Source organism: Culex pipiens, chromosome 2 (assembly GCF_016801865.2).
Source record: "Culex pipiens pallens isolate TS chromosome 2, TS_CPP_V2, whole genome shotgun sequence".
In the NCBI taxonomy this organism is placed as follows: domain Eukaryota; kingdom Metazoa; phylum Arthropoda; class Insecta; order Diptera; family Culicidae; genus Culex; species Culex pipiens.
Window position 1 is genome coordinate 61,017,353 of NC_068938.1, and position 9,010 is coordinate 61,026,362.

The following is a 9,010-nucleotide window of genomic DNA, read 5'->3' on the forward strand; positions in this document are numbered from 1 at the left end:
GCTTGGGCGTCCGTGTAAGTTGGACATGCGTTGGGCGTTCCAGTGTTAATCTGATAAAAAAGCAGGAAGATATCTTTCTATCTATGTGAGAGCTACATAAAAATCATTTGACGTACATTTTGTCACTTATTTTGAATAAAACACACTTCGAAAAAATCGTGTAATTTTCTGTCTTTTCAATGCACATAACTGGAGCGTCATATAAGACAGAAAATTACATCTGATTTGAATATTACATGAGCCAACCATCAGTCGATATGGTCGTGTAAAATTACACTAAACGTAATTTTGGTTGGAAACCATTCCTATTGGAATTGCATTATCATTATAAGTAAGAGAAAATACATGGATACTGAAATTAATCATTTATTTGAACATTATCAAAACAAAACGAATATTTTTCATGATTTTCGCGACACTTAGCACTTGGCCTGGTTCATTCTAGCTCTCCGGTTCCGGTTCCGATGAACTCACTTCCTTGACGGCTTGAAAACCCCGAAACTGGCCATCTTCAGCAAACGAAGTAAAGCAATTTATTTCCATGCTGCTTCTGGTTCCGGATCTTTACGTGGTCAAGAGGTTTCTCCACCTTGGAATGTCACGATTCTTCGAGCTTGTCACGGATTTCAGAAGGAGTCAATCGACATGGCCACTTTAAACGTGTACGGTGGCACCAGCAACCGTTCACTTCCGCATCTCTTGTGTCTTGGCCAAATCTCGTAGAATACCACGGTTCTAGGCGCTTCAAAAAGTGGTCGTGAGTCATACTGATCTGGAACATTTCACCGTTCAACAGGTTATTCAACATTTTTTTTGTTGATAAAATGGCCTGAAACAAAAAAGATCACTTGTTATATTCCTGCATATTTTGCACACAATACTCCCACCTACCTTTGCCATCGTTAATTATGTCTGATCAATTGAAAACTGCTGGAATTCCCGGCCAAATTAAACAAAATTAAGACACACGGCGGCCAACATTCTGCAATCATCGCAATCACAACAATCAACATGGCGGCCGTCACGTTGCACGGTCAAGCAAAAAGCATCAAGAGCACGGGAAATTGAGGCAAATCACACAGAATATTAAATCAAAAAAAAACGCACCAGCTATGTGCATCTTATAAGATGTAATATTAAGTTGATATTGCTTTATTATTAGGTGTTCTTAGGTGGGTTGGATTTTCTTTGAAATTTAGCAATTTCGGAGCAAAACACACGCAATTTTACATCGAAAACTGATTTACATGATTAATAATTACGTCAGATTGGCAATTCCGTTCAATGTAATATTAATCATTTTTTAGTGTGAATATCTAGACAAAGGTGTGTGACTATGAGTGATATAATCAAAAATACAAACACCATTATTTTTTGATTGCAAATTAATTATATTCTACGCCTTTTAAATCATAGCCAATTTTCCACGACTTGGTTCCTTAGAAACGACGCTCAAAGATCCTCAAGTACCACTTTAAAGGGTCAAACTGAATGCCTTTACTTTCCAAAAGCACCGGCAATCTGGGTAGCGATCGGCAAAATTTTCGTCGCAGCCGGGAGAACCTTATCGCGGATAACGCGTCCAGCACCTCGGATGAAATCCATGAATCCATGAGCCTCCTCGGGGTTCATTCCAGCGATGATCAGGGCCTCTTGGAGTTTCTCCGCATCCAATGTTCCGGTGGATTCCGAGGGGGCAGCAAAGGCAACGGCCACCAGGGCAGCGAGGACGAGGACGAATTTCATCTTGGTGAGCTGGGTAGGATACTGATCTGAATTCTAATTCTGTCTGAATGTTTGGGTTGCGAGACCAGGTTTTTATAGGATAATTAATAAATCGATCATAGATACCAGTATTAACCTGCCATATTGTGTTTACTTACAGAAGCTGTATCTTTCTAATGTCTGTATCTGGAAATTAAATGTACGGCAAAGAAATTTGAAAGCTTCGTTTTTTTTTTCAAATTACTTAATTTGAACAACTGATCAAATAATGTGTTTCAAATCTCTCAATCATAATTATTTTTGCCTAAAAAATCTGGAATATTATAATTGAATATCTTTAGGTAATCAGGGTTTTATTCCCAACAGATTGTGTTTGGGGTTTTCCAATACAGATTAAAGACGTCATTGAAATTATATTCAGAAAAAATTGTATAATAACAATTTCTTATGTATTAAAATTTGTTAACCTTCAATCCGTGCAATTTTGAAGTATAAAAACCTCGCATCAAATTGAGAATCTTCAGTCAGATCTTGCGTTCAGATCAGTATCCTACCCAGCTCATCAAGATGAAATTCGTCCTCGTCCTCGCTGCCCTGGTGGCCGTAGCCTTCGCTGCCCCCTCGGAATCCTCGGGAACTTTGGACCCGGAGAAACTTCAACAAGCCCTGATCGACGCTGGAATGAACCCCGAGGAGGCTAATGGATTCATGGACTTCATCCGAGGTGCTGGACGTGTTATCCGCGATAAGGTTCTCCCGGCCGCGACGAAAATTCTGCCAATTGCTACCCAGATTGCCGGTGCTTTTGGAAAGTAAGAGTTTGACTTTAGTAATTGTTGAAGGATCATAAATGTCGAATTTTGGCTATAACTTTATATATGTGTAATATAATTAATCTGCAACTATAAAATAATTGTGTTTTAATAATAATCATTTCACTTAGAGTCACACAATTTTGTCTCAACATCTCTTCGAATAATACGATATGACAGAATGTCATTCGAAAGATTTTCATGTAGCTTTCACATTAGTAGAAATATGAAAGAGACTTTCCCGAACTTATTATTTTCTCATCTCACGCTCAAAACGTTACATAAAGTTTTTATTCAATTCATAATTTAAGGGACCATCCATAAACCACGTGGACACTTTAGGGGGGGGGGGGGTATGGCAATTGTCCACGCTCCATACAAAAAAGATTTTTTTTTTGTATGGAAAATTGTCCACGAGGGAGGGGGTTGAGATTACCAAAAAAAATGTCCACTCGGTTTGTGGATGGTCCCTAATGTTGAAAATTGGGGCGAATTGGGACAGCAGTTTTAGCCATGTTGGAGCAAAATATTTTGATTTTTCTGGTTGGTTTCAGTTAAAACAGACTCAGACCTACAAAATGTGTATATCCATTTCCAAATTTCAAAGCTTTATGTGCTCTAAACACTGCTGTCTCTATTCAGACTGAAGTCCCGATTCGCCCCAGACAGATTATGGTACCACTTATCGATTGAGATTTTAATTCTGGTGTTTCTATCGGTGAGAAATATTTACAAAAGTAAAACGAGATATTAAGCTGATTTCATTGTCGGGCCAGATACTATCTACTCATTAGCCCGGGTCAAAAAAATTAAAGTTGCTCAAATCAAAAATTATATGAGATTGCCCGAAAGAGTACTCAAAATGGAGGCTCAGGCCAAAATTTCAGCCCATTTGGTTGAAAACTGGCTTGCCTTGAGCAGGAACAAGTTTAAATGGGAATTAACCCGTAAAACTGGAGCATTTAGGTAAATTACTCTGTACAAGTCAGCCGTTTACAAATGACGTCTTTTGCATACCATGGGGTCCTAGGGGTTGGTCGGGGGAACAATTCCTCCGAAGGGTGCAAGACGATCCGAGGCCCCTGGTCTTGCCTTGAACCGGATTTATACCGGCGTCGCAGAAATTCTCATGGTCCCAGCAAAATGTATATGTATAATCAAAGCACACTAAGAAGGCTGCCTCGATCAGAGGACGCCACATGGCAATCAGCCACCACGTGGCAGGAAAATAACTTCAAATTCGGCTTCAAATTTACATTAAGCGTTGATAAGGTGTTTTTGATCAAATATATGGTTGAATAAAGTATCCTAGGAATAACAAAACCACTTTAAAAGCAAAAATTGATGATACCCTCCTGCCACGTGGTGGCTGATTGCCATGTGGCGTCCTCTGATCGAGGCAGCCTTCTTAGTGTGCTTTGATTTTTCCCTATTCATTTTGCTGGGACCATGAGAATTTCTGCGACGCCGGTATAAATCCGGTTCAAGGCAAGACCAGGGGCCTCGGATCGTCTTGCACCCTTCGGAGGAATTGTTCCCCCGACCATCCCCTAGGACCCCATGGTATGCAAAAGTCGTCATTTGTTAACGGCTGACTTGTACATAGTAATTTACCTAAATGCTCCAGTTTTACGGGTTAATTCCCATTTAAACTTGTTCCTGCTCAAGGCAAGCCAGTTTTCAACCAAATGGGCTGAAATTTTGGCCTGAGCCTCCATTTTGAGTACTCTTTCGGGCAATCTCATATAATTTTTGATTTGAGCAACTTTAATTTTTTTGACCCGGGCTACTACTCATATATACTAAAAGCATCCCGGGCAGACGGTAATAACAGAATTCATGCCATTTCAATAACAAATACTGTTAAAATAATAGAAAGTGTTATGGAATCTTGTTGAAAAACCAATTTTTGCATAAGAGCTTAATAACAGTTTATGTTACCATAACAAAATTTGTTACTGGTCTGATATTTGCTGAAATCCAAAAAAACTTGAGAATAAAATTTTTTGTTATGGATGAATACCCCCAATTGTTATTGTGATGATCGTATTAGTTGTTAAAATAACAAAAAATAAGAACAGAGATTTGTTCGAAGAATAACTAAAAATGTTATTTATCTGTTATTACAATAACAATCCAATGACAAAAAATCATAACGACGAATAACAAATCTTGTTATAAATAACAAAATATGTTATTGACCTAGTATATTCAAATATCAAAAAATGTTACTCCCAAGTTATTTCCGTCTGCTCGGGATGTCTTAAAAGATTGAGGAAAGGAAGAAAACAATTTTGACATATATAATTTTTTTTTTTCGAAAAATGCCGCCAGGGCCGACTGGGATCGAACCCAGACCAGCGAAATCGCAGTCCAGATACAATCGGGGGTTTTAACATTTTATGCGAAATAGGCAGAACCTTAGGGTGGTGGACGAAAATTGAGATTTTTGCAGTATGAACTTTTATATTATTTTGAAGTTTGACTCAGAAAGAGTTGGATCTTATTGTAGAAGGTACTCAAAGGGATTCTTATGACAAATATCAACTTTTTTTTTTTTATAGACATCACACCGTCTTTTCAGACTGAATTTACTAACTAAACGGGGCAAACACAGAACACCCAGAGGAGATGGGCGGGAATCGAACCCGGGCCCCTTAGCACACATGAGGGATCGGCAGCCGAAGCCGCTAACCACCGCGCCACGGGGTCCTCAACGTAACACCATCCTGGAAAGAGGCAGACTTGTATCTAATTGTCCAATGATTATTTTCACGTAGAACTCATGTTCATTTATTCAACCTGGTTGGATGCTTTGGCGTAAGCCCGTCGTATGGTGTCATCGGAATGAATTATTTCCCCTAAAAAGCAGTGAGTTTTCCATAGAATGCTTTAGAAAGATGGGGACAACTGATTTGTTAATTTTAAATAGTTGATTATTATTAGATATTATAAAAAAATAACTCAAATATTTTATGATTGCATATTCAATATATTTAACATTGATTTAATCAAAGTCAATGCCAGGATCCTTTGAACTTTCAAAGTTCCTAAAATTCCACTTGAAATGATCAAAATTTACTTTCCAAAAGCACCGGCAATCTGGGTAGCGATCGGCAAAATTTTCGTCGCAGCCGGGAGAACCTTATCGCGGATAACGCGTCCAGCACCTCGGATGAAATCCATGAATCCATGAGCCTCCTCGGGGTTCATTCCAGCGATGATCAGGGCCTCTTGGAGTTTCTCCGCGTCCAAAGTTCCGGTTGATTCCGAAGGGGCAGCGAAGGCAACGGCCACCAGGGCAGCGAGGACGAGGACGAATTTCATCTTGAAGAGCTGGGCAGGATACTGATCTGAACTCAAGTTCTGACTGAAGATTGTCAATTTGATGCGAAGCTTTTATACTTTACAATTGCACGGATCGAAAGTTGAAGCAGGACATACATAATAATTGTTTTTGTATAATGTTTTAAGCAGATATAACATTTATTGACGTCTTTAATCTGTATTGGAAAAACCCAAACTCAACCTGTTGGAAATGAAACCCGGAGTATCTAAAGATATTCATTTAGAACATTGCAGATTTGCTTTAGGTAATAAAATACATTGAAAATTAAGAGATTTGAAACAAATATTTGATCAGGTGTTTCAAATAATATTCTTTGAAAAAAAAAGCTTTCAAATATATAATCAACCACATTTATTTGCCAACTACAGACGTCAGAAAAATACAGCTTCCGTGGGTAAACACAGTGTGACAGGCTGTTCCCAGCGTCTATGTATGGTGATTTAATTTCGCTATAAAAACCTCGTTTCGCATCCCAAATACTCAATCAGAACTTGAGTTCAGATCAGTACCCAAATCAGCTCACCAAGATGAAATTCGTCCTCGTCCTCGCTGCCCTGGTGGCCGTTGCCTTCGCTGCCCCCTCGGAATCCACCGGTACGTTGGACGCGGAGAAACTCCAAGAGGCCCTGATCATCGCTGGAATGAACCCCGAAGAGGCCCATGGATTTATGGATTTCATCCGAGGTGCTGGGCGCGTTATCCGCGATAAGGTTCTCCCGGCTGCGACGAAAATTCTGCCAATTGCTACCCAGATTGCCGGTGCTTTTGGAAAGTAAAGGCCTAAATTTTACTGCTTTTTAAATGCAACAATTGAAATAATTATCACAACCTCTGAACATTACAATTTTACCATAAAAGTTTCAACATTTTACATAACATTAGCCTGAACTTTATTATTTTTTAAATCTCTTCAAATCACCCCAAAACGTCCCTGCGTTCACTAGAAACTAAAACGGGAACTCCGCGGTCATCCCTCTCTTCCAACTTTCCACCACCAGTGTTCAAACTCAGTGAGTTCCAACTGGACACATCGCCAGCCTACTGCGCGGTATCGACCCGCCAGCGAGATTCCTACGATAAAAGAAGGTTCATCGCGTTGATCGCGTGAAGCAGGCCTGATCGCTCAAAAAAGAGCGCTACAAAAACTGCTTATCATCGCGTGGTGATGCTGGAGATGATCATCGAGTTGATTAAATATGTGTATAGGACACCTGTTTTTTGTTGTTGTTGTTGTTGTTTTATGATTATTTTTATAGATCTTTATAGATGTGGTTGGATATAGCTGTTAATTACTGGGAAATTTAGAAAACAAACTCGTTTTTATACGCGCCTTTTTATAACAGCCCATGGTATATGACAGGAAACGAGGAGCTTCGGGAACTGGCTGTTGGTTGGAGAAAACCATTGGAATTTAAAGGTTAGGCTGACGTTACCAGATCGTCGTCATCGTGTTTTTTTTTTTTTCGCACGCGCATTTTGGGCCCGATTGAGTAAAGGACGTCATTTTCAACTTTATTCTTGTCTCAAAATTTTACAAATCCAGGAAACGACACTCGAGAAGAGGAATTTCGGACAAACATCCTTTGAAGTTTCTAGGAACAGTCCTCACGCAACATTGTAGATCCCAACACCAAAATCTGCACCCTGGCGATGCACTTTTCATACCTGAATGACTTCATTAGGGTCCCCACAGAATCTGCAGCAGCTCTATTGGGTGTCGGAAATTTGATACTTTTTTTTCCATCCACAACGCCGGCATCAAAGGTCCTCTCCCGGGAGCTGTTTCCGTGGCTGCTGGACATGAAATTCTTTGCCCTCATGCACGTAATCTTCGATGTTGTCGTGTCGCTGAGGTCCTCACACGATATGGAGTCCTCACATGGGAATTCCAGATCTCCCTCAACAGGGGCTATATGCGTAGACTGTAGAGTCCTCTCAAGGGAACTCCAGATCTCCCTCAACGGGGGCTTTTTTCAATTTTGCAATCGTATCAATTTTGCAATCGTATCAATTTTGCAACCGTATCAATTTTGCAATCGTATCAATTTTGCAATCGTATCAATTTTGCAACCGTATCAAATTTGCAATCGTATCAATTTTGCAACCGTTGAACATTGGGCCAGTTTAAAATAAATTACAAATTTGCAGTAAACTTTTTACTCAGCAGTATTACAACGAATTTTTAGTTTTTAGAAATGTTTTTATTCTGTAATTTTAACACACAAACAAATGCGCAACTTTTCTTATCCGCGTCATCGCCAAAGCCAGCCCGCACCACCGCAGGAACAGGTTCAGGTTTCGTCGTCGTCGTCGTCGGAGTGTATAAATATTTTCGCCTCTGGACAGATGGCCTTTTGGGTTGAACTTGTCCCTGAACTTGCTGAACTTGGGCTGGGAATGATTTTTTTAAGCGATATGCTTTTATACTTTTTTTTGCTGGTTCACTTCCCTCATCGGGACGGGATTATGATTAATGCAGGTTGATGGTTGCCTGCGGTGGCGGTCAGGTCATTTTGCTAAAATTGTCCCTCGATCTGATGACCTTTGCGTGTACGAGGGTGTGGTCGGAACCGTTGAGCTTAATCTACACTTAGCTTAGCTTTGGCAAAAAACTAACTTAATCCACCTATGTGGTTGATGCCTTCCTCACTTTTTACCAACAATGGGTAATATGAGTGGTTTGGACACATATTTCAGCAATTTTTTAGATCCAGAAAAATAAGTACCCAGATATAACTTAAGTGGTCATAACTCGAGACAGGATTGCCAGATCTTCAATGTTGTGGACTCATTGGAAAGGTTTCTCGATTACCTAACCAACGATGGGTCGGATGATGGATCCGGACATCGTTTGCATACATTTAATTGAGATCCGGCTTCAAAAAAGTACATAAATATCACTTAAGTGGTCATAACTCGAGACAGGGTTGCCAGATCTTCAATCTTGTAAGCTTGTTGGAAAGGTCTTTCGATAACCTAACCAACGATGGGTCGAAAAATGGATCCGGACATCGTTTGCATACATTTAATTGAGATCCGGCTTCAAAAAAGTACATCAATATCACTTAAGTGGTCATAACTCGAGACAGGGTTGCCAGATCTTCAATGTTGTGGACTCATTGGA